The 27,092-nt window shown below is 40.5% G+C and overlaps 1 protein-coding gene across 2 annotated transcripts in view; it reads left to right on the forward strand.

Annotated features, from left to right (window-relative positions):
• Window positions 1-6,845: 6,845 nt before the first annotated feature.
• The window catches only part of RAPH1 (Ras association (RalGDS/AF-6) and pleckstrin homology domains 1), a gene marked incomplete at its 5' end in the record, with an annotated part of 94,561 nt that continues 74,314 nt past the window's right edge, over window positions 6,846-27,092 (forward strand). The window contains one exon of one of the 2 annotated variants that reach the window (XM_080600327.1): window positions 6,846-7,143. The remainder of the gene's footprint in view (window positions 7,144-27,092) is intronic. The other variant, XM_080600328.1, reaches the window with a different exon arrangement.

Genomic DNA, 27,092 nt, shown 5'->3' on the forward strand with positions numbered 1-27,092 from the left:
GACCTACATCTTACTAAAGAGCTGACAGTCGGTTTTGACACAATAGAAAAAGGGGAACAATGGCAGATGGAGGAAGTGGGAAAGGAAGGACGAGAATAGCAAAGATAAAAACAGGCAGTTACGTACACTGATTTTGTGCACTGTAAGCATTGCCAGATTGCTATTTTGAGACATTTGTATTCCTACTGGTTCCAGTGGTGGCGGTTACAGATGTCAAAATGGAGTGCATATGGAAGAGGTTTCTCAGGGGCCATGCAGTGGCTTCATATTTTTGTCCAGGGAGTTTATTTTAGAGTATAGAGGAGAAGAGAGGTTGTACTTCTAGGGGATGGCGACTGTTCAGTTGAAAAGGACTTAAGTGAAGAGGGTCTATTGGGCAATATGAACTGGCTACATGAGTAAATGCACAGGTGTACAGTTAGTGGGAAATAATGGGGACTGTCCTTTGAAGCTGTTTTCACTCTGTGATCTCTAGTTTGCTACTGGTCAGTATATACAATAAATGTTGCATGTTTTTTATATCTGTTTTAGGCCTAGGTGTCAGGTAAGTAATCAAGAAAATCATTGATTTTTAAATCTAATATCACAAATAACTTCTTGAAGTACATTTGTAGATCTTAGGGCTGAAAAAATGTCAGTTTAGTATAGGTTTATGACCTTTCCAGTACCTATTTAATATGCATATAAAAAGACATTTAATAAGAAGGCAGCATCCAGTTATGACTGTAGGCTGAATTACAGAAAAGCTACCTGCCACAATATGATGATGAGTCAAAAGTAGCCACTAGGTCCTCTCTTCTTCTGCATGTACACACTGTACAGTGCAAGGGAAAAATAGTTTTAAGATGCTAATAGGAGACAAAGTACCTTTCACCTGGACAGTATCATTTTGCAGGATTTCCCTCATAACTTGAAACTTGCCTGTCGATCCTTTTTCAGAAAGCTTGTGCACACTGACTCAGAAGTAATCCTCTAATAAGCAATATAAATGTGGCAAAGTAAGATGGAGGGGGATTTTACTTCCAGCTTTCTTAACACCATATGTTCACTTAATCCCACTCTTCGTTTAGTTAGATCTAATCCCTGACTGCTTCAGTATAAATTATATGCATACTTATATTGTGTGTGTGTGTACCCATATGTAGCATTACACATGTGTGCAGTGTTAGACTTGTGGAGAAATCATAGTGATACTTAAGGCAGTTGAGTTTTCCTGAAGCAGACACTCCCAAGTAGTCTACATCAGAAATATACGTTGAGATTCAAGGATTTTTTTTCTCTGAGAGAATTACTAATGAAGATTGCTTGGATTTTTGCCCATCAAATCTTGAGTAAAAATCTTGAAAGTTATTCTGAAATGCCATATAGTTCTTCCTATCTCAACACTGAAATTATTCCAAAAATCATGATGGCCCTCTTACAGGTCTAGAAACATTTCATGGGACATGTTAAACATGCTGAAATGTTTATTGTTCACTTTTCATTTCAAAACTAGAGTTTTGAAATAAACTGTAAAAGTTTCAAAATACAATGAGAAAAAAACTGAAATTTACTGTTCAGGAATCTACTGTCCATTCACCTCCAGCTGTTCAAAAAAGAATCTGAAATGTCCCACAACTATTTTCAGTCACTTGGTAGTTAAAAACAACTGCAGTAGTTTAAACTATTTCTTTAAATAATGTGACAAGTCCAGCCAATGTCACTTCAAGTGGTCAAGACAGAAATTCCAGTAAATCCTAATATATGATTTACAAGGCATATGTCAAATAATTCACATATGCACAAAAATGACATGGAAAAAAAACAGTAGTGCTATATAAACATTTGATAAAGTTAAATAACACAGAACTTCTGTAGAAAGCTGTACTTTCTACCCAGTCTTGCAACTTGGTGCCAGCTGGCTCCAGAAAGGGAAAAGGTCCACTTGAGCACGGCACTGTTCAGAATGGGATCTGGGTGCAAGGCATGGCTTAAGATCTCTGGGAAAGAACATTTAATGGTAACTAGAAAAACAGAAGTTGTGCCAGCACTGTAGCAGAGTTGTGTAGAGTTATCTCTGCAGCTCCAGCAGCTGTACTACATCGCTCCAGTGCATACACACAAAGCATCCCCTTGCAGTTATGGCCAGTGCACAAATGGGTGCACCGAGCGCAGCACTGCGAGCTGGCTGAGGGAAGGGATTGTCCTGCTCTGCTCTGCGCTTGTGTGCCTCACCACAAGCACTGTGTGTGGCTCTGGGCACCACAGCGTAAAAAGGACATAAAACTACTACAGAGTGTCCAAAGGAGAGCTACAAAGAAGGTGAAGGATCTGGAGGGCAAGATGTACTAAGAGTGTCTGAGGCCCCTTGGTTTGTTCAGCCCAGAGCAGAGCAGGCTGAGGGGAGGCCTCATGGCCAATTTCTTTTCCCATCCCACCCTGCCATTCACCTCATTTAGTATTTTAAACGTGTTGTGGAGGGTTTTTGTTTGTTTGTTTTTAATGTTAAGTAATAGTTTTTGTGACTGCAGAACTTCTGGCGTTTCACTGTGGTGTAAATGGCCAAACCTTTGCCATTACACCACAGCAGGTTGGATGATTTAATGCTTATGAAGGTACGTGTGATGTCTGCTCCTATCCTGAAAGCTCTGGTGCTGTTAGAATGCATGTATGGAAAAGAATCACTGTTTGTATTTTAAGTGGGCCAGATCCTCATAATTCTTACGAATGAATGACTTCATAATTTTCAGAGGCATCACTCAAAGAAAGTAAAGATATTCCAAGGTGTATTTACTAGCAGATTTAGTTGCTGCCATAGCTTTGGCTTTTTTTTTTTAGACTGACCACCCTTACATGTAGTGACTTCTCCAAAAAGTGACCGTGCCAGAGTCAAGGTCTCCTACATTAGCATTTGTTTACATCACCTCCCTTGTTGTTGTTGACCCCTCATTCCAGTTCATGTCACTGTGTCACTGTTTTTGTTTTTGTTTTCCTGTGCTAATGGGCCTTTTCCAAATGCATCTTCTTTACTGAGATTTTTTTTCCTCTTGGTTTTGAAGATAGAAAAGTATTGGCTCCTCCCACCTCCAAAAATATGATGAAAAAGCTTCTTTTGTGAATAAGTAGCACAACTGCTGTGGTTGGGACCCACAGCCACGTTATTTCCCCTTGCAGTCATACTAAGTCAGATGAAGGAAAAAGAGAGGCAGCTAGAGTATTAATAGAGCTTGGGGGCATGGTAGATCTTAAGTCTTGTAGCTGTGCTGCAGAAAGCTACTCATTGATCTGCCTCTCAGTAAGAAACTCTAAAAATAAAGGTATTTTACAATAATATTTTTCCTAAAGATATAAAAAATATACATTCTAATTGCACTTTAGAGAAGGAAAACTAATAAAGATGATTGTGCCATTCCTCATTAGTGGAAATGCCCTACAGTTAACCCGCCTCAAGCACTTTCAGTATCACCAAATCCCTTGGGTGGGATTTTCCAAAGTGCCAGCATTAGCTCAGCCCTGCTCCCATTAAAGTCATTCACTGATTTCAGCATGGGAGCAGACTCCAGAGAGTCCCTGTGGTGCTCTGTGTGTTGGAAGATCCTAACCTTTGTGTGTGCTGTTGCTTCCCTATATTTACATGCATGGCTGCATAGGTGTTCAAATACATTTGTGAGGGCCAGGATTTTCCTCGGAGGACCTAAAAAGGAACCAGTAAGTCAGCTGTGCGGAATAAAGAGTAGCGCAGGGTAATAGAAATCATGGAGGAAAAGGGAACTTCATGTAAGATGAAACTTCATCAGGTGCCTGGTGCAGTCAGTTAATTGCAGCCTCTGTATCCCAAATCACAGAGCAAAACCTTGCAGAATACATTTTCAATATTATTTTCTGCGGTATATATTCTATCTATGGAATCCAATTGCCATAGGCAGTCATCAAGGCAAAGAGTTAAGTAGAATTTAAAAAAGGATTTAGGAAGCTTTGTGAGCAAAGACAACATTTGCAGCTGCATGCGCTAGATTAAAACAGGGCAGGGGGCAAACAAGCTTCCTGCTTCAGCAGCGTAAGCTGATTGCTTTGAGGGTCAAGAAGAAATGTTTTCTTGCCATGTGTTAGCCCTGCTGGTTTATTGAGATGTGTGATGAGATGGTTTGACTTTTCACTAAGGAGTGCTCACAGTGATGAATGCTATGGGTTGCTAGTCTGTGTTATGGCAGCCACGGTATTCCCATAAAAAGAATCTCAGCTGATGAGTCCGTAGTGAATTTGATTGCTGACCTTGGCTCTGAAAGAGACTTCCTCTCTGGCTGTAGGTAGCTTACTCTCTCTGTGCTCAAAATCATCACCTGGGAAATGGGAAGAGCGTACTTCCCTAGTTATCAGGAACACAATGAGGGGACAGTACGTGAGAAGAGGTGGTCGTATTTTCACTCATGCCCATTCTGTGCTTTGGATTCAGACCTGCCCTCCCACTGTAAATCAGGAGTATTTTAGCTGGTATTAGTCAAGAGTTTTCCTGATTTATTCTGATGAAATGAGTTCAGAAAATGGTGCTTTCCCATTCGCTTCTTTGCGGAGCTCCTCTGTTTGAACTTGCTCCCACACAAAGAGCAGCAACGTATCCTACAAAGGACAGTAGCCCTGAGAAAGTCTAGTGGCCATAATCTAGAACAGGAGCAGTTTCTGCAACAAACTATGCACCGTGCTGGCCGGTTTGAAGCTCCAGAAGCTCCTGTCCAAGCCTTCACTCTTGTTGCAGACTTCTGTTGCCATTGCACCTGTTGCTTCAATGTCCAATTCTCTCAGGTGTTCTTGTTTACTCTGAGCAATAGGTAACAGCTGAGAGAAGACATTTTTCAAGTACTGGCTGAATCACCTGAATTATTTATGTTAATGGCTATGGGTGCTATACCTGTTGCTAAGATATACCATAATACTTCATCATAACTCCTGTTTGGAAACACCATTACTGCTGGCTGAGCAGCAAGAAATATAGTATAGGTCGAGCAAGTTATTGATGCACAAGAAAGGTTTTAAATGATTTTGTACCCTGAACACTTTAGCTGGCAAAAATCTAAGAACAGGTGGAAACTTTTTCTCCTTCTTAGGGCTAGCAGGGGTCACAGGCGCAAGACATTCTGTATATAGCGGGGGTCACAGGCGCAAGACATTAATGTGTATATAGATGTACCCGTGTATGCACATACATAGTTTTGATTGATAGGGTCTGAATCAGACACGGGCGGTCTTCACACAGAATCACAGAACGGTTGAGGCTGGAAGGCACCTCTCGAGTGGCCTTGCTGGGCAACCTGTTCCTGCGCTTGGTCACTCACACCATGAAGAAGTGCTTCCTGAAGTTTAGCTGGAACCTCTCGTTCCATTTGGCGTCCTTTGCCTCTTGTCCTGGTGCTGAGCACCACTGAAGAGGGTCTGGCTCTGTTCTCTTTGCAGCCTCGCGTCAGATATTTCTAGACATTGATAAGATCCCCCGTGAGCCTCCTCTTTTCCAGGCTGAAGGGTCGCAGCTCTCCTCACAGGACAGGTGCTCCTTTCCTTTGGCCATCTTGGTGAACCTCCGTTGGGCTCTCACTGCGATGGCCAGGTCTCTCTCGTACTGCAGGGGCCAGAACTGGACACAGTCCCCAAAATGTGGAATTTCTACTGCAGGAGACTTTGGGGTTTCTTTGATCCAACAAATCAGTCAAGATGGGAGGTGTTTGGCTTTTAATTTTGAACTCTCATAAGTCCAGCCTTTACCTGACCTGCCTGGTGTGTCCTTTGTGGAAATTCCCTGACTGTCCAATGATCCAAATGGCTACCTAGTTCATGTTTTCTTATTCAGAATGATTTAAATACATAAAATAAAACCTCTGAAGAGATCAAAGTTAAGCTCAGCTGCCAATGCTGCTCAGCCATACTTAAAACTGAGACTGATAGACAACCTTTAGGAAGAAGGAAGGGTCTATAGGCATGGAATGATTGCCCCTGTTAAAAACAATGATCCATTTTATCCTTCCTTCTCTGGAAGCAGATACACCTTTTAGCCTACTCAAAAAGCTTGCCTATTTTTATTATTTCATTAAGTGCTAATTTTATTGGGAGATGTAAGACTAAATCCCCTGTGCTACTTTGAAAACCTTATCCAACATTTATGGCAGGTACGTGCTATTTCCCTGGCCCGGGAGATGATTTCACATCAGTAACTGCTGTATGTAATTGGGTAGCGGCTCTGTGGGATGTGCACAGATCCAATCTCGGTGTCACGCTTTAAATGGTCTGGCTCTGCTTTCTGCCCTGCATTAAATTAACTGCGCTGCCTGCTTAGACTCGGGGCAAATTAACAACTTCGGTATGCAAAAATAACACTTCCACGCGCCGAAGGCAGAGCTCGCGTTAGCCAGCCGCAGCCTCCTTTTGCTGCGATTCCCGAGCCGAGGGCGCGAAGCCCTGCACGCTCGATGGCCGTGCAGCTCCTGCGCTGCCGGGGCGCTGAACGTGACAGGGCAGCGCGGCCGCGCCAGGTCTGCAGCTGCCTGGGCACGGCACGCGCCGGCCGCTCCTTGCGCTGCCCGCGCACCCGCCGTGCTTGGGCGCCAACCGCCCAACGGTCCCCCGCGCGCCAGCCGCCCCCTCGCGCCAACCGCCCAACGGCCGCCCGCGCGCCAGCCGCCTCAGCGGCCCCCCGCGCGCCCGCCGCCCAACGGTCACTCCCGCCCCCGCCGCCGCCGCCTCAGGGAGGGCCTCGGTCGCCCCCCGGGCGCTGGCGGCGAGGCGGGGCGAGGCGAGGTGCGGCCTCCGCGCGCCGGAAGTCGGGCGGCGGGGGGAGCGCGGAGCGGCGGCGGCGGCGGGGAGCGGCGGTCCGGGAGCGGCGTGCGGGGCAGGGCGGGGCGGGGAGCGGCGCTGCCCGAGCCCGGCGCGGACGTGCTGCGGCTGCCGGGCGGAGGCGGTTCCGCGCCCGGCGGAAACAAGCAGCGGGGAAGGAAGGGAGCGGCGGTGGGAGCCGGGAGCCGCGGCCACCATTAGCGGCGGCGGGAGGAGCGGGAGCAGCAGCAGCAGCCGCGGGGGGCTGCGGGCGGAGCGCGAGCGGAGCGCGGTGCCGCCGCCTCGCCCCTCCGCCTCGCGGGGATCGCCGCTGCCCGCCGGGGGCTTCCCCGCAGCCGGGGCGAGGTGAGCGGGGAGACGCCTTGGGGGGGGGGCGCCGCTTCCTGCCGCTGCCCCTCAGCCCGGCGGGCGGGGGGTTATCTCAAAGCGGGTAAATGCAGAGGGCTGGGGGAGGCCGGGGTGGGTGGGTGGATGTGGGCGCCCCCCCGCACGAAGCGTCCCTCAGAATAGGCTGAGAAGCGAGCCGGGGCTGCGCGGGCTGCGGTGTGTGGCATCCAGACAATGTCAGCCTGGGTGAGTCTCCACCCTGTGGAGCCGCAGGCAGGCGGGTCCCCGGCACGGGCATCGCCAGGGCGCCGTGGTGGCACCCACCGGCAGCACGGAACGCGCTCAGCCCGCGTCTGGGCGCGGGAGGGAGGGAGGGAGCCGTCTGGGCTGGTCGCTGCAGCCTTGTGGGGTTGTGGTCGTGGTGGTTTGGGTTTTGTGGTGGTTTTTTTTTTGTTTTTTTTTGGGGGGGGTGGGGGGGGTGTAGCGGGTTGTTGGTTTGTTTAAAACCTGAGTCTTTAAGGCTTTTTAGCTATACAGCTTGGTGAGGGCAGGCTGGGTTGTGAAGAGTCTCCAAGGCAAAGCTGTGTCTGGGTTGGTTTTCACGATGAGCAGAGGGGTGTGTGTGTATACATATATGTACATACATTTAATTGTACCTAGAAAGTCATTGATGGTGGGAGGGGAAGGAGTGTCTGTATACATGTGTGTCACATGACCTGTGTAAAATTGCTACAGGTATGCTTATTTTTCTCTTATGTTAATGCTGTTTTAAGAAGCCAATAACTTACCACTCCATTTTAGAAGATTTCATTTCTTTTGGGTTTGTTTTCTCATGTGACAGAAAATAGTCCCTGCTGTGTTCAGGTACTGTCTCTGTATTTTGCTGTTTTTACTAGTATTTCAGTTGTTTTATGGTTTTCTACCTAGTCACAGGTGTTCAGAAGGGAAAAAGCAGCAGTATGTGTGGTGTCGTTTCTACTGGAGTGTACAGGTGCACTCAATTTGGAACAAGTGCAGTGTCTCATGCAGCTGTTACCTCTAGGTTGCCATCCACATGGCGGAGGAATGGGCAACTACTGTTTCCTGGGACTGAAGAATCATACCTATGTGTAGCTCCATTTTAAACATAAATGCCTCTTTTCATCTGTTTCCCCTTGCTCCTTTATCCTCCAGATAGGGACACATTAGCTTGTAAAACAACATCGAGCAGAAAAATGAGTTTAGATGCTTACTGATAACACTTACTGCATCTAAAACAGCAAACCTCCATGTTTTACTGTCTGCTTAATCAGCTTTTCCCTGGTAAGAAGTTTCCTATAAAAAGAGAGGAACAGAAAAATTACTTCCTAAATCATCTTGAAGGGAAAAAAACAATTATAAATTCCAGTTCTGGGAATATTTTAAACAGTAAGAAATACAGATATGTGTATATCTTCATATAATATGCTTATATCCTTCTTGGGTGGGTGTGGTGGTTAGTGGAATACAGAGCTGTTTCTCTGTGCATAAGTTGATGTGTGGTTTTTCATCTCAGTCGGTGAAACTCCAATTACTTTACAGAGCTCTGCATTAGGGAGGATTTTTCTCTTATAGAACAGAGAGGTAAGTGCCCTACTAGAAATGTTATTCTCAGATAATTCCGTAACATGGCTTGGTTTTTAGACTCATGACATGCAGTGAAGGATTCTTCTGCCAGTGTTTCTCTGACTCAGCATGGGATGACAGAGAGAAAGGTACTGCTAAGAGGGAAGCAGTGCAGTTTACCAGCTGTTAATCTCTCAAAAGGTTATTAAAAATAATGTGGAAAGAGATGCTGACTTTTTTTTTATAATTTTGAATCGGCTCTCTTTGCATAATATCTTGAGACCATTGCTTTCAGATTTGAATTTAAAATATTTTTCTTCCAGGGGAATAATGCATTGATGTAAATTGTTTTGAACTTCCTGTGTATTATATCCTGCTCTTCCCTTAATAAGGTAAACCATGGTACAGAGAAGACCTGTTGATTTACAGGACTGTACGAGACAGCTTTGTTAACTTTTATAGGTAATGGTTCAGTATGGTTGATTTTAAGAGGCTTTATTTTTCAAGAGGGAGTCTTAATAGTCTTTTGAGTATCAGCATATGTGAGCATCTCCTCATTCCTTCCTATCCCCAAGCTGCTGATTTTTTTCAGCTGTGAAGCTATTGTGTTGCTTCTCTATTTGATTTTTCATGGAATATTAACATGTGCTCTTTTGTCTCTTCCTTCAGCATCAGGATTTTTAATAAAAATCAGCTTTTTTTTTCCAGGAAAAAGGTTATTTGTGCTCTATATTTAACATCTTTATGCTGTATTAGTCTTATCTTTACTGCTCGTACAACTTATGTTCCTTCTTAAAATGTCTTTCAGCAACTGGAGGGGAAAAAACAGAATCTATCAAACTGGGACAGAGTTAAATCCGAGTGATGCAGCCAGTTAGCCAAATAGTGTGAAGAATAGCGCTGAAGATCGTAGTCCCTAAATAATCTAAATAGTAGGCTGTCTTAATAGTAGAAAAATCCAAATCTCTTGTGTGGTAAAGGAAGCCAAAGGTTGCAAAATAATTGCACTGCCTTTTCTGGTATGTTCCGCAATAGTTTTATTACTGAATTTTCCAGTAGAAGAGAATTGAAATAATGTGCTTCACAGCTTCCCATTAACATCTGTTCATACCGAGAATCCCGCTGATAAAATCTAGAACTTGCTATGGGCACTTAACAGAGCAAAAAATGTCCAACTTTTATTTCAGCCCTCAATAAACCAAGCACTGGGTGCTTACTTCATGATGTTTCACACCCTTTCCGTGCACTCACTAGAAGAAAACATGTTGGTTTTTGGCTGAATCAGGCAATATGGGATAAACAAGTTTTATAAAAGGGGGGGCAGTCCAAGGTATTTTCTTGCTGACTAAGGTTTAAGATTGCACAGACAAGTCAGCAAACTGGTGAGTGGTCAAATTTACACTATTTTTACATGTAGTATAACTATCTCTCCTGTTAATTTTGTTTAAGAAAATGTAGCTGTTATAAAAAACAACATTGTATTATTGAGCGGTTCCTTTAAGTATTCAAAATATTTTTCTATCAAAACTGGCTATCACAGATGATGAGTATGTACTTTGAATGCTTTCCATCTCTCGGAATGTCTACAAGGTTAGGGAATGCCAGTGGAGAAACTTGCACTGTAATTACCTATTATAATTGCTAATCTGAGTAACAAGGCATTAAAGTTTCTTCTTGTTCCTCTGTAAGCATTATTATTCCTTAAAAACTGTGTTCATTGAAAATGGCATACTATTTTCAAAAGTTGAACGCTTGAAAGTAGTAATAAATACTTAGCTCAGCATACCAGTGTCTCCTAGAAAGACGTATGATTCTTTGACACAAGTTGCAAATAATCATTCTCATAGTTGAAAAATCTTATAAAGAATAAGACGTATCCTCAGCATACTTTTTATGTGACTGCATCAAGGTGTATTCACTGATAGTTTTTGAATTTTCAAAGAGTTGGTCACTTCTGAATTTTGTCCTAAGTAATAATTTTAATTATGTGGTAGGACAGTCTTTAGTTAAAATCTTTTATATCAGGTGTTACATAAATAGTATTTTTCTTGAGTTTGGTCATTTTTTTCTTCGCTAACGAAGAGTGAGCACTTGAAATGTGTTGTTCTGTGCACTGTCATTCAGTTTGTTAGGAACTAAATGGAAGAAGGCCATGTGTGTGAGATTGGCCTGAGGTTAAATACCAGGGAAGTTATTTTTTTGCCACTTTATTAAATAATGAATTGGCTGAATGCGAGAGGTGGGGGGAGAGAGAGAGAAAGGAGGGGGCAGAGGGAAGCTTGGGAATTCTAGAGCTGCTAAAAAGAAGTAATTTTGAAAAATTTTTAACCATAGAAGAGAATTTTTACCTGTTACTGTATTACTAGTCTTACCATGTGCATTTAAACTGCTGTAGTCAGAAAGATGATTGAATCTTCATTGATGGCCTTTCTTTTTAGGAAAGCAGGCTGTAAAGTGTAAGTTTTTATATGAAAATATTATTTAGAGTCTGATGAGGGGATTACTATATATACAGTAGCAGACTGTTATGATACCTATTTTTTTGAGTAAATATTTTCATTTGTTGAAGAGCTCAAGTTGCTGCTAGAAGTGTACTGATGTTGAATAGGGCAAATGGTAAAATGAATAAGGATCATTCTTGTCTTTTAAAAATTATCTTAAGCATCATCTGTTGTTGAAATGTTAGTATTGTATTGTTCTAACTACCACATTTGAACTCTGCTGAAATCTTCCAGACCTGTTGTTGCAGGGAGGCCAGTACTCTGGCAGTGTAGGTGCCGGGAACAGTAAGTTGTGTTCTTGTGTTAGATGAGATCTGTTTTGCTCGAGCTGTGTTGACATAGATCCAAGTCACCTTATTGTTTCCTACGGTTTATTACAGCACAGAAGCTGATTTCTGTTGGATAAGGATTAGAAAGAAACTAAAGTGAGAAGGGTAATGATGCTCTCTAATTTTACAGCTCTGATCAGTTTATTAATTGTGTCAGTACTGCACTTTTATTTAAGAAGTCATTGAAAGCTTAAACAGAACCTTGTCATTTCTCTCAAATGCACGTACAAAGTGGGAAAATACATGAAATAAAACAGGTACCAATTTATCTGCCCCCAGCCTCCTGTATCCTTCCTACTGTTTGCCAGCTTCCCCTTTAGACAGCTTTGGGAGCGGTTGCATAGGGACTGACGGAAAGAGCCGTTCCCGGGCTAGCGAGAGCTGAAGGCAGCGGATGGCACAGGGTCCTCTCCCAGTGCTTGGTTGTCTCATCTCGTCCCTCCCACTCCCCAAAGACTTAGCAACTTGCTGTGCTTTATAAGACCTGTAGTATTCCTGGCATTTCTTTCTGTCCTTAGTAGTTGGTTAAAAATGAACAAGTGTAACTGCTCTGTGCTCAGAGTTGAGGTGTGCAATACCTCTACTTCTGGTAGTGTTTTTTAGTTGTTGCCGTAGTGAATTTTCCAGCAGGAAGGAACAGTTTAATAGTTTGCTCTTTATACAGGTGCATTTGTTACACCAGGGACAGCCTCAGCTTTGCAGTTCTCCCTGCTTGCATCCCGGATGGTGCTGACCCAGTCTTGAGAATTTTATCTTCCGCTCACTGTTTTTCTAGCAGGTCACATAATGAAATGGTATTAATAGAGCTAAAGAGAAGCAGTTAAAATTAGAGATCATTTTTTTCCTTCTGCTTTTCCTGGCTGAAATGTATTTAGATGTTACCTAGCTTTAGTGACCACTAAACTGTTGTGCATTCGAAGTATCCTTCTAAAAAGAGACTGGGGAGATTAATTCCACGGAAGTTCTGTAACTCACTTTACAACGTGATACACAACATGCCAGACTGGTACGACTGGAGGGGTGATCAGCTGTAGTAAAAGACAGAAATTAACAGGGGAGCTGTTGAGAGAGGAAGAGAAGCTACATCCTTGTATATATCTTTCTAGACCATGTTTATATACTCTAGCAAAATGAGTGGTTCTCTTAAGCCTGGGATGTAAATGCATTTTTAAAAACAATGACAATCTCCTTTCCAGGCTGCTGTTTGCATCTTAAGAGCATTAAAAGGCATCTGCCCAGAGCTTCAGAATCATTTGTAGAAAATAATAATGCACTATGATTTCATAAATGAATTAATTTGCACATCCAGATGACAAATGTTACCTATGCTTGTTTTGTGAAAGCTGATTTACAAAACTGAGGTGGATTCTAAATGAATATTGGAAACAATAAGTTTTCAGGCTGTTTTCAAACATCTCATGAATTAAGCTAATTTTTGCAGTTTAGTAATAACCTTTCAAAGGTGAAATTGGCATGGGAAGCTTGTTAGTTAAGACACCCTACCAGTGGTTAAAGGACAAGATGCTGTATGTGAAATAATTGGCGTATCGATTCTAGCTTCCTTCAGAAGCAAGGGCAGGGTTCACTGCTCAGGGCGGTTCCCCCTGGTTGTTCTCTGTAAGGCACATTGCTGATGGGCTGCGCCTCTAAAATAGAGCCTCAGTATTTGGTATCACGGTGATGGCTATTCCTAGGCAGTTTCCTGTTCATGTATGGTTGTTTTGGATTTCATATTGACTTGCTTAGTTCGTGCCTATATAGTGATGAGGCATCTTGCATGGGATTTTTGATTCTGTGCCAGAAGCCAAGAATTCCAAGCTCTTTTTATTTTTTTTAGGCATTTTGTTTCTTGCTGTCTTGCTTACTAGCAGAAAGATCACTGTGATCTTTTTGCACCCTCTAAAATTGAGTTAACAGTTGTTGGAATCTTTACTTTTACTATACTAATGCAAGTTTGGACTTACCAGGGGCCTACAATCATTCTCGTTCACAGGTGACTAAAGACTTAAACAAATGTGTTTAATAGAGCATTTAATTTTTTCTTGTGGTTTGGATTGTAGTAGTTGTTTCTGATGGCTTAAGAAAATCAATTTTAGCTATTAAATAGTGGTGTTTTATTTAGGCAACAGCAAAAAAAAGGCTAATATTTTTCATTCACTAGTAACTTTGCAAAGTACTAATACTGACTTGTCAGTTGCTTTGGCTGTCTCTGAGCATGTCACAGGTAAGGAAAACAACTGTCTAGGTGGGGAACAGAAGGATCACTTTTTGTTTCACCTTTACTCAGGTTTGTCTATCAATAAGTAACTTAGTGATATCTTATGATAAGTTCTGTGAAACTGAAAGGCTATTTGTCAGATTCATGTGAGTACCAACAATATATTCTTGTCTAGGTAGGGAGGAAAGAAATTGTTTTCCTAATGAAATGTTTTGTTGTTCGGGGTTAGAGAGCTCACAGATTCTCTAGGAGGTACATAGCAGAAGTGAAGTCTCATTTTCAGCAGTGACATGGAAGGAGAAAGAGGGCCACAGAGAAAGAAGTATGAATGTTGTCTTTCCTTCTAGCAGCTGGCAGAGCGGAAAATCAAAGCAATGGGGAAATGAATGAAATTCTTAGGAGGAACCACATACTCACATCACAGTTCTTAAAGTGAAACATGCAGTGTCTTTGTGAAGACTGCTTTATATTACCTAAACTGCTATTGATAGTGCATCATCTAGCTTAAGCTTTTGTGCTTGCTATCCTAGTTAGCGAAAATCAGAGTTTATTCTTAAAATTGAAATGAAAATTGAAAACAACAAAAATCCATTCAAATGCTTCTGATTGGCTTAAACGAAACCTATTGTGATATTATTCCTATTTAGTTTTAATCTGTGCAAAAAAGTCAGAAAGCTTCTCAAAAACAAACAAAACCCCCTTGGAATGACTTACTGCTGCATTGTAATGACAGCTCCTAAATTATCTTTTATCAGCTGAAATGGAATATTCCTGGAATGACTAGTGCTCGTTGTAGGGTTGAAAGTCCAGTATAGAGCAAACAATTTTTTTTTCAGATTGTGCACTTTCGACTTTCAGTGGTGTTTCATTTCTGAAATGCGATGACTTGGGCGTCTCTTTTTGAAAAGATGGGTCATTCAATTTTCATCCTCCTGAAGCACTGGGCAATATTTACCACTGTTACCTAGGATGTTAGCTTGGATAAGACTGTCAGTCTCAGAAGACCGGGGAGTGATTTTGTCTTTTTTTCTGTGCCTAGAGCTTTCAAAAGAATATTAGGTTGGTGTGTCCTTTGTGAAAGAGAGATTGTCAGGCAGAACGAGCGAGCATAAAGAAGAGGTAGGAGGTTCAGGCTAGACGTCAGGAAGAGGTTCTTCACTGAGAGGGTTGTTGTGCACTGGAACAGGCTCCCCGGGGGCATAGTCACGGCACCAAGCCTGTCGGAGTTTAATAAGCGTTTGGACTGTGCTCTTAGTCACAAGGTCTGAATTTTTGGGTAGACCTGTGTGGTGCCAGGAGTTGGACTAGATGATCCTGGTGGGTCCCTTTCAACTCTGGATGTTCTGTGATTCTGTGATTATTTTCATTTAATATACAAGATGTTTACTCCCACTGTCATGGAAAGAGTTTAACTGCTATTGCTTGCTTTCTAGCCTAAAGACTGATCTGAGTACAGTACCTGAGGCACATTACTGTATCGTCTGTAACATCTGAAATTATTCCTCATATCCATAGTACCATCTGATGGTGTGATCTGATCTTTCTCATTTTAACGTGTGTATGAATCATTATGTTGCTCTGTACTGTGACCATGGGCTAGACACGTCTTTGTAAAGTAAAAGGTGCATTAGCGTTTGAGGAAGCAAGAAGTGAACCCCAAACCAGTAACACAATTGGTCTCCGGTGTTTGTAGAACAATAGAAAGTGAGCTTTAAAGAGGTGTCTTACCGATACTTTTTTTTTTTTCAGTTTCTTGATGCAGAGCATAAAATCCCTGCCTTCTAAGCGTGGTCTCCATCTGTTGGATTTTTTCATTCTTGGAGGTGCACAATCTTGTTTTTGTTAAAAATGTACTCTACTTGATACTAGAAGGCCAGACCCCCCCCCCCCCCCCCCCTTTTCTGTATGTTTGCTCATTATTAACTTTCTAAGATCCATTTAGTATGGAATTCTCTTGGATACAGCTGTTGACAGGCTGTGAGCATTTGACAACAGTATTTCTACATAAACGATCTGATTAAACATGATACAATGTTAGGAGACCTTGGTATGTCTTGTGTGGACCATCATTAGAGTTGATGCTGCCTAAATCTTTATTTTTGCTGCTTTGAGTGAGTTGGAAGGCAAGATAAATGGCCAGTTGTGCTCTCATGAAAATGTTAAAAATTACAGCTGACCTTATGTTGTCTGCATTCTTTTTGCCTTCCAGTATGGATTTAAATACTTGGTTTTACAACTGAACATGCTTTCGCTGTGCTGTGCCACAGGAGTTGAGAAGGCATAGCCTGCTAGCAGATTTGGCAGCTGCTTCTTCATTCCTAAAATGACTTTTGCAGGGTTGCTTTCCTTAAAATGTTGGTACTTAAGCAAGGTTCAGGCGGTATGATTGACAGTAATATGGAATTAGCATATATTCAAAAAATAAGGCTTCTTGTTTCCTTTTTTGTTTTGTTTTTTAAAGTATGATTAAGTACATATAAAATTTGGAATATGTAGGTGGTTAACCAGTTAAAAAGTTAAAAGATTAGTTCACTTTTTGGAAAGAAAATGAAAAATTTTGCCTGACGCTACTCATTATGGCTGTTAGTGCTGTGATAGAGTCATCTATTCGGCTAAAGACGACCTCTCATGGGGGAATTTAAGGTCCAGTAAAAGAAGCCCTTAGTTTACTTGGCATTTCTTTCCTAACTTTCGAAGTTCTGCTTGCCTCTATAATGTTAGCAGCAACATTTCCCTGGGGTGGGGAGCAGGGAGGGTAGCAGCGGTCTGGTCCTGTGTGCATCCAGAATTGTCTGTGTACGTGGAACTAGTTTGAACATTTGGTTTGAGGCTTGTGTATTAGCAGCAGTAAATAATGATGATTTTCTTGTCATTAGCTGTGTATGCAGTAGCCTGATACTTAATGAATTGAGAATTTAATGGATACAGATAGATAGCTGTGTAGTCTTCATATTTTTCTTGCCACTATGCTTAATACATTCTTATAGGTCACGTTCAGAAAAACTGTTTGCAGCTAACTCTGATCTTTTTCCTTCAAAAATGAGTAAGCTATGCACTGGAATGATACCTATGACTGTGCATTCTGTAAATAATTGATTTGTGCCTTCTGTGTATTGCTAATCTTTTTTTAGTTTCATGAGGAACAGGGCATTACTTAAAAAGAGGAAGTTAGGTCTGCCACAGAGGAAGCATTATATTGTGGATTAAATGCTGTCCTTGCCGTCTTTGAACCACACTCTGTCTGCTCTCTCTCATTACATCCATACTTTTTTCTTTATACAATTTTCCAATTCTCTTTGAGTTGTAGACAGCTGGTGGTTTCCAGTGTTCTGTGTGTAGCTCTGGTCTTCTTGGGTATCAGTCTTAGGATGTTTGCCTCTGTAATGCTCCTCGATTTGAAACTGGATAGGTGGAAAAATGCTTTTCTTTCTGTTCACGGCTCCTTTTCGCATTTGGGCTGAAGTTTGCATGCAAACAAAATGCACGTAAGGGGGGTTGAATGGTACTATTAGCTGTTAGTTCTGTGTTGTGTGTGTGTGTTCTCAGAAGAAATTCTGTAGATGATGCACAAGAATTGAAGAAGGTCTGAGAACTTGCTTCCTGTGACTTGCTTGCATGTTTTAAAATATAAGCTCAGGATTAATGGAGCTGCAAGGATATAATGTTGGAAGTAACCTTACTAGTTAGCATGGAAAGCTGTGGATGATTACACAAATGTATTGTTCTTTTAGTTGTTTTCCTCTGAGAGAAGGCTGTGACTTCAGATGAAGAATACAAACCAGAAACAAACAAGCCCTTAGGATACATTCCTTTTTTTTTTTTTTAACAGGCATTTCTTTATGAAAGATGAAATCACTGGTACCTTGTTTGAGATGAGGCATATCAGGTTTTCTTTGAAGCATTCTACCTTTAAAACATTAAGGTTATGCATTACTATGTGGGTTGAAAACCTTCCCTCAGTGGATATGATATATTGTCTGAAATAGGAGTACTTTTTGTGACGTGCGTGCAGTTAATAATTGGCTGACATCCTTTGCTGGTTTACCCACGTTTAATCTTAAGTAGCTGCTGTCATTGAGTTTGATATTAAGATAGGTAGTATTGTTTAATAGTAACACCCCAAATTAAGAATATGAAACCAGATTTTGAACTGCATCTGTAGTTTTCCTTAGTGGAAACTTTTGCCTGTGAAAGGAGCAAGTATCTTCTGTACTAAAATTTGGATTGTGTGATGAGCATTTCCTACCAGTAACATTAAGCTGTAAGTGCTTTGAGAAATGTTTCGTCTAATCCTGTATTTTCCCTTGGTGATGCAGAAACTATTCTAAAGAATATTGATTTGGGCACAGAGTCTTCTTGAGTTAGAAACTTGCAGCCTTAGGCTGCAGAATAATAGACCTAGTTGTTGTTTTAGTATACATATGAGACAGATCTTAATTTTAGACCTGTTTCTCAAATACTGGAGCCTGAAGTTCCCAGCTGCAGCTGCTAGGTCCTGCTTTTTTGCTTTCCTTCTTAGTAGAACTGGTGCAACTTGTTGTGGGGTGCTCTCTGGCTTGTGATTGAGCTCTGTCATCTGCAGATATCCCGTAAATGGTTGCACTGAATGGGTAGCGACAGTGATACAGAAATAGTGCTGCCAGGCATGGATTCCTGGTAGTTCTCAGCAGTGCTGCCATGGGACCACAGCCAGTCAGTTCCCTTAGTACCTGAGGTCTGCTGGCAGCTCTAATGTGAGTTGCAGCGGTGCTGTCAGCTTACTGCACCTAGGCATTGAGTCATTCTCTGCTGCTAGTTCTAGCTACCTCCAGTCAATCATGAGCTTTGGCTAGCTTCTTGACTAAAATGTTTTTGTACACCTTGATGACCAGTCATTGAAGGAGTGGTTATACTGACTTGCACTGATGACAGTTTTGTCAAGCTGCTACGCTGCTGTATGTGCTACACTGCTGTAGCTTAAGGCAATACCAGAATGTGAGGTTAAGATTTTATAATACTGGTGAACAATGAAAAGAGAGCAAAGTAACATGATTCGTATCTTCACCTTTCCGTTAAGCTCAGTAAAACTGAATTGATTGTAAGACTTCTGATATGATGGGATAAATGCCTATGTAGTTTCTTCCTTATTTATTCTATTTGTAGGTATCATCCTTTGGCTTGTGTAGCAGCATTTTGTCAAATGCGTGAGAGCACTTTCAACAGAATGCCAAATCCAGCTGTATGAGAACAGAATTTGCTTAGGCTTCACCCAGCCAATTTAAAACCTACCTTGTGTACGAGTAATCTTTCTTCCTTTTTAAAATTAATGTTCTGCGGAAACATTCTCAAGACTTTTGAGACTGAAATATTTGAGGACTATTAGAAATGGTTTATGTTGATACTACTGTGTACCTATCTTTTGTCTGGTGCTTTTTATTGCCAGATGTGCGAAAAGTACACTAGTGTGAATGCATCCCACTATGATCTGTAGTGAAGAAAACATAATTCTCCTTTTATAAGGAGAATTATATTCTCTTGTTCTCCTTTCTGACCCTTCTAATACAGATGCTGCTAAAAAGTGATAGCAGTGAATACTAGGAATCCATCCTTGGTGCATGTGACCAACTGTGTTTAGCACTGCAACAACACCAGTGTGTCGAAATCTTTCCAAACTTTATTCCACTGACTTCTGGGCTTGTTTATCCTTTTCCTACAGAAGGTGACTTTTTCTCATTTGTTTTAATTTACTTGAAAGAACAGGGAGTCTCAAGTTATTTTTGTTTTCTCCCTTTTCTTAAAAATATATTTTTTGAGGTTTTCCTTCCAGTCTTTGACTTGTAAAATTAAATGTCATACTGTCCTTTGAATGTGTATAATGTCATCCAATCCAGAATAAACTATTCTAATGTTTCTTAACTTTTTAATACTGTTTTTCTTCCTTCTGCTGTCACTTTCTCTTGGAAAATGAAGACTAACTAGCTTTACATGAATCAAAAGGTCTACGTAGAGAGATGTAGATTTTCTGACAGTGCATGTACAAATTTCTTGGATTGTCTGCTGCACCTTGAAGATAGTTTCGTCTTAACCTTTTTCTTATGATGGAAGCAGAAGTCTTCTGGCTCCTTTCAGTAGTTGATTATGAGAGGGATATGGTGGTGGTTTTACCCTGCTGGGCAGCTGAACTACACCACAACCACGCTCTCACTCCCCCTCCTCAGAAGAAGAGGGAGAAAAGAAAGTATGCTGGAATAAAAAGAGGAAAGAAAAAAAAAAAGGCTTGCAGGTTGAGGTAAGGATAATTTAATTAAAGAGACAAGGAAGTTGGGGAGGGGGAAACAAGCAAAGGCTGCGCAGAAGCACAAAGTGGGGGGGGAATTACTCTCTACTTCCCATCAACAAATGATCAGCCATGTCCTGGGAAGCAGGGCCTCAATATGCATAGCAGCTGTTTGGGAGGACAGACGTTTTCATAATGAGAGTCCCCTCCGCTCTTTCCCCTTCCCCACCTTTTATTGTGGAGTGTGACACCACACAGTACAGAATATCCCTTCAGTCAGTTTAGGTCAGCTGCCCCAGTGAGGTTCCCTCCCCAGCTCTTGCCCACCCCCAGCCTGCTGGCTTTGGGGCTTTGGAGGGGGTCTTGGTGCTGTGCCGGCACTGCTCAGCAATAGACACAACACTGGTGTGATACCAGGGCTGTTGTAACTGTGAGTGTAGAGCACAGCACTGCATGGGCCGCTGCAGGGAAAGTGAACTCTATCCCAGCCAAACCCAGCACAGATATGATGATGTGTTCATACTTAATGGGAGCTTTGCATGAGAAATCTCTCATGTCAAAGTGAAGTGGTTGGGATTAGTCACTTCTACAGTTTTGAATACTTTTTAGAACTCGAAATGGGAAAAATAGTTTAAGAAAAATAATTTCATTAGTAATATGTGTAATCTTTAAATGCATTATTCTTATCTTTCATCTAATTCTTATATTGCATGACCTAGAAACTGATGATTTCTTTTTTTAGGCATGACACTATCAATTAGGCTTTTTAAAAAATTTATGTACTGAGGTTAGTTTGCATGTGGCATCTGAAATACACAGTGATATCAACAGGCATAGGGTATTTTTCTAAACTTTTCTTTTGTTCTTTATTATGTTTCCATTGTCCTTGACCTGATTTAAGTCTGTTTAGTTTTGTCCCACCCCAGACTGCAAAATCTGTTTGGCATTATGGTCCATTTTTATACAAAAGTATATAGAGAGAAGATGAGTCAGAGCTGTTCAGAGGTTATTAAACCTATATATATAACTCAGGTGTTGGTATTTTCTTTTTTTATGTAATTGTTAAACTTCACCTGTTTAAAAACTGTTGTTTTGAATTATGTAAAATCCTTTCAGCCACTGAGTGACAAATAATGTAATTTAATTTCTTATTTCTCTCTCGATACAGCTTTGTACTATGAAAATTCATATGCTATGAATTGTATGTTGTCAAGTGGCCTGTTATTTCCTTTATTAATTTATTTTGAAGTTCTAAAATTAACTTCCCTCATTTATACTTAGAACTGATCAAGTTGTGTTTTGTCATGCTGTCATGTGAAAATCCGTTTTCCTCATGAAACATTTCCATCCAAAGTCCAGCTATATACCAGTGCTTGTGCCACGCTAAAAGTCTTCCTGAAAAGCAATGATGAAATTGTTCTTGGTTGTTCGGCTTAAAATCAAAAAGTACTGATCATGTTCTGGAAGTAATTTGAGTTAGAATACTCCTTTTAATACTAGATCTCATTATGTTTATTGGTTTTACTGATGTGTCATATTATTTGAAAAGCTGAAGTTCTACCTTGTTCTAATTTTCATTCTTTTAAGAAGTTCTTTGTTTTACATCTAATTTTACTGTTGAGAGGGGAGGTTTCAAGGGTTCTCTTATGAAAGAGCTGCATTTCTAGGTGCATAGCTGTGCTCTCCAGCCATCTCTCTGCATCCTCTGGTGTTAGTCAAGAGAACTACCTGCTGTGATGTAAGCTAACAAGGTGAGGTACCTTCACCTGGATGAATGGTGGTTAATAGCAAGAGCTGTAGTAAGTACATCATTCTTTAGATGGAATGACATCTTTAATTCTGGAGTGTGAAGATAGATGAAGTATGCAGCCGTATACTGGACCGTATGCAGCCGTATGCAGGACCTCCAAAGAAGTGGCTTTGTTTCATTTCATTGTTCCCTTCCTGCTCATGGAAACAAACATACATGGCACAAGCAAATGCAGCATTCCTTTATGGTCTGAATGTGGTCCATGGCAGAAGTTATTCTAGTCATTATGTACACTTATTTATGAATTATATATTAGTAATTATATGCTGTGTTTATTGTGGAGATGCATTGGGATATAGGGAGAGTGTGCAGAAAGCTCCCAGTGAAATGGAATGAAATTTATAACTACAAAAACTATTTGATTTGTCGCAACCTAGCCCTTAAAGGTAAGCTAGGTGATAGCTCCTATCAGCAAAATTTTGTAAATCCTTTGGAAAGGTAACAGGAAGAAGTTGTCAGCAAGTCTTAGACCTGAATGTGTGTTCAGAAGTGCAAAGTAACATAGCAAACCAGTAAAGGAAATTAAACTCTTGTGCTTTCTTTGTTTGTTTTAAAATTACATAAGTCCTTTCATGGTGCTGCTTTTCTGATTTAATTCAATTTAATTCTCAGGTAGACAGCTCAGATTCAAGTGGAATAACCTCTTCTACAAAAAATAAATCTTCCAGACGTTTCACACCTCACTGTTAGCAATCCAAGGCAGTAAGACTGTATATTAATGGAATGTTCCACAGACTTCTGCATAAGCTTTTTCACTGAAGTCGGACACAGTGCACTAGACAAACAATTTGGAACTTTTGCCTTTAAATATCAAGGTGCTAGTGAATTAAAAGGCATATTATAATATGGCTTTTAAACTTGTCCTTGCATCTACATTTTGAATAGTAACTGTTACTGTTTTGTGGCTTGCTCAGCTACAGCAAATCAATGCAGATAAGTTCTGTCTTGCCAACCCTTGTCCTTAACAAGATGTGAATGTGTTCCAAGTAATTACCATTTCTGGTGTCACAAATGACATTCCTTATGTAGTGTGGTCAACTCAATACAGCTGCTTTCAGCAGTAAAAATACTCATTGTAGTACACATTCCAGTTGTGTTTTATTCTGTAGTTGATTCATCTGGCTCAATTCTTAAGGAGGTCTTTATACCAAAGAAGATATTTTTGAAGGAACAAAAATAATTGTTCTTTTGGGATGTTGAGAAGAAAACTCTTTGCTCTGAAGCTTGCCAAAATGTTGCACAGCTGTTAAGATGATATAATGGCGTTTTTGTTTGACTAAGGTTGTAAATATGAACTTCCTTCCTTCTGCATTTATAATTAATCTGGCTGCATGCAGAACTTGTGATAAATCTCTTCCAAATATCTGTTGAGGGAGAGTATCTATAAAATGCTTACAAATTACACATGCAGTTTATATTTGGTTATGAAATGGGTGACCTAATTTTCTGTGAACTAGATATAACCTCCTCCCTAAGTACCACTAAAAGAATGTGTGTCAAGAATAAGAGTTTGTCCTGGTTTTATATCACAGAAAAATACTCATCTGTGAGAACTGTTGAACGGAATACCCTTAATCCTGGGGGACGGTTGCTGTGCTGTAGTTGCAATAGATCCTACTTCAGAAATAGGCTCAAAGTGGATAGCAGGTTCTGTTTCATTTGTATACGTCAGGTATTCCTGCATTTGTTGTGAGCAGTGTTTCCTGCTGCTCTCAGAATTATGCTGGAGGAAATGACAGCACTGGTGATCAACCTTATGGACACAGGCTTATGTATTTTGGAAAGGAACTGAGATTGGCTGCAGTGATACTGTAAACTGAGGTAGTACTTTGACTTAGGAAGGGCATGGTTCTTTGAGCAAGGTGCAGATTCAGTATGCATTACACTATAAGCCCACTTTTAGCCCTGATTTTCTAATGCATTTTTAATGCTTAGAAGTCGCATGTAATTGTTTCCGTGTGAGGACATGGCTATTTATAGTCTGTGGAGGAAAAAAGCTGAGGTAGTGTGTGTTGCTAATAGAATAATACTTCTTATATAGACAGGGCAATAGCATCAAAATAGTACATCTCTAAAAGGTGGATTTTTTTAGTTTGCTTGTTGGTGTTTTCTTTGTTTGTTGTTGTTTGTTTAAACTATTCTGGTAGCATAATTTCATTTGTAGGAGGGCAGGGAGATAGGAAGGAATTCACAGAAATATCTGACTAGTTGAGAGGAGTAGTCTGTAAATCAGTCTTGGAATGTTTTCCATTTTTTGATTGAATTCAGGAGAGAATGAGCCTTTGATATTAAGATGTGATGGCAAAAAGAGAGAAACATTTGATTCTTGACAAACTGTTGCTTACTCAAAGTTTCTGAAAGTTTATGGGTTTGACTCTCAATTATTCGACAAAATCATGAAAAACATGGTGTATATCTTTTGTGAGATCACCTTTACAGCTAGGTACGGAAGGTGTTCCCTTGCTAAAAACTGCTGAAAGGTTTTTACTGATTTTTCACTGTTGTTTACCCTCAGTATTTGACTGAAGTAAGAATCAATATTCTTTCTTTGCCTGAGTTACTCCAAAATTACTTTGGCACTGTTGATATCTATTCATTACATAGAATTTTGTGAGCCCTTAGTATCGTTTGCTTGAAATTGAGTGATTTTATTTTGTCATTTTTTGAGATATTCAGGTGTGCCCATGTGTTTGTCCAAGTGCCTTACTCTTCTGTGTGTACTTCTTTGTTTCTGTGTGTTTGTATTTTGTTTCTTTGTATATTGTTTCTCTGTTACTTTGTATTTTGTGTATTTTTACTGTTTTGAGGCAAGAGTGGACAAATTGAGGTGCTTACATGTGTAGTTTCTGGGCTGGTACTGAGGCAACCAATTCTACAGATTATATGCTAGGTTGTTGCTTGTGAATAAGTTTTTGGTTTCCAGAAGTGTATGAGAAATGTGGGTAAGCATCAAATGAGAAAGTACAGTAGAGAAAATACCTTTTCTGTATTTAGCCTCTAACTTGAAGGCTTTCTGGCATTGAGAGTATCTCATTCTTGTCCCTGCAAACTCATGTTTCTTGGTGTGGAAATGAGATTGCTGTACAGTGATTGAATTTCCATCGGTGTGACCCTTGCTAAGAAGTCCTGGTGTTTGAAAAGGCTCATGTATCTTCTGTATTTAAAATACAAAAACAAACAAACAAAAACAAAAAAAAACACTACCACCAAGAGATTGCATGTTACTTTCAGATGGTGGCTTTAAAAGTAGCAAGAAATCATATATGTGGTGGAAAAAAAGTTAAAGGTCTCAGTTTTTAGGTAAACTTTAAGCTTATTTTAGTAAACCATTGGCATTCATTTTGTCATTGGCATCTGAATCTGTCCGACCTTGGTTTATCACTTTACCACAGCACTAAACAGATGAGAGAAGAATAACTGAATACGGATGATAGAACTTAAAAGCATGCTTACAAGCAAACTGTAAAGTAAAATATAATGTGCAATGTATATATGTCTGTGAGTATAAACCTGTGACCAACCACCTGCTTTAGGGTTGTGTTCCTTCACTGAATAAAAAACTCTTTTTTTATTAAAAAAAAAAAAAAAAGATGTTGGGGGTAGAGTTAGTCTTAGTCAAAAAACTTTTAGAAAAATTACTGAAACTTGGTGTATTTATGAGTGGCAGTTTGGAGCCCATCGACTGACTCACTTGGTTTTTTTCCCTTCCACAGTTGCTGTACCAAAGCATGCTATTGTCTTAGTTTTTATGTGCAAGAAAAGTTCCATTCACAGAACTACTGTGTGTGGTGGCAGCAGGCTTTTCAGACAGTAGTTGTTTATGTGACTCAGGTGCTGAGCTGTTTAGACAAGGTCTCTGCAGCTTAGGATCTGAACAATGTTTTTTAGGAATGCTGGCCTAATCCCATGAATTTAAATCTTTCTGTTTCAAGTCCTTCTTTAACAAGATCCAGCTGTCAGCCCTGTCTTCCATGGTTGTCCTACGGTACAGGAATTTCATGTTCACTTCCGAGGTGGATGACTTGTACTCTCTTTTTTCCTTTTCGCTATGGAAGCTGATTTTCTTATGTTGTCAGGAATGTGAGCTTTAAAGCAGTGATTTGGTGTTAAATATTTACATTTGGTCTTAATCTCTATGATTAAATTCTAGATAAAGACCTTTTGATATGCATCTGTGTGCGCTTTACTGGCTTTTAGACTTCTCCAACCTTAGACATAACAAAACCTTTCTAATGTTGAGGTTGCTTTCTTGCTTTAAGTGCTTTTCTTTCCAGGGAGTAGAATCCACTACTAGTGCTCTTCCCCCTTCTCATCCTCAGCCTCTCCTGCCAAGGTTTATTTAGAAACTGAAGTAATGCAGTTTTTCAGTATGAATATATATCTTTAGAGCACATCTTAAGTACACAAAATGACTTTCTTAAAATATTTTAAATCAATTTGGAGTTTTATGAGGTTTATAAACTGGAAGTTAAGACCAGTGCTCAGCAACACTTAGGTGCCTGTAAGCTATGAAATTTGTCACGGACTGCTTTGTACTTCCAGTTGCTGATGCTGCTTTGAGTTATCGTGTGGACTTAGATTAAGATAATTAAACCATCCTTACAGAGGAAAGATGAGCAAAGAAAGGAGCAAAACCTCATGTGAAGAAAGGTGTGTGTGTGTTTTTGTTTTGTTTTTATTTTTTTAATTATGCAGGGAGAAATATTTTGTCAGCCTTCTGTGGTTTGAGGAAGTCTGGGGAGAATTTTTCACTGATATTCTGCTCAAATGGGAAGATAAGAGTTAAGTTGTATTTTCAGCCTTTATCATATCCTTTCTTCTGTTAGCTCAGACTTTCTTCTCTTCAGCAATTCAGACAGGCTTAACTAGAGAATAGTGGTGGAATTGTTACAGGTTTTGGTGCCTTGCTCAACCAGATGTCTCGGAGAAGTTACTTTGGGGTTTGAAATCCTGGAATGGTTTTTCATTTTTGAGGGGGGAGAGCAAGTGCTGAGAGGAGCTCTTTATTACAGTGTAGGAATTCAAGAGGGATTTTTTTTTTTTGCCTGGTGGGGTTGTCGATAAATAGCTTGGATTATTCCATATTGACGAGGAAAAAGGTGAGTTCTAGATAATGCAGCAGGAAGTTGGCCTTCTGTTTTTTATCACACGTGAGGTTTATTGTGATAGTGAACTGTTGTCTAATCCTGTTTACTGCCAAATGATCCCCAGCCCTTTCATATCCTGTAACAATGCCCCATTCCTATTAACATCCATCCTTTCTTTTCAG

The sequence above is a fragment of the Anser brachyrhynchus genome (assembly GCF_964034855.1).
Source record: "Anser brachyrhynchus genome assembly, chromosome: 7".
Taxonomy (NCBI): Eukaryota; Metazoa; Chordata; class Aves; order Anseriformes; family Anatidae; genus Anser; species Anser brachyrhynchus.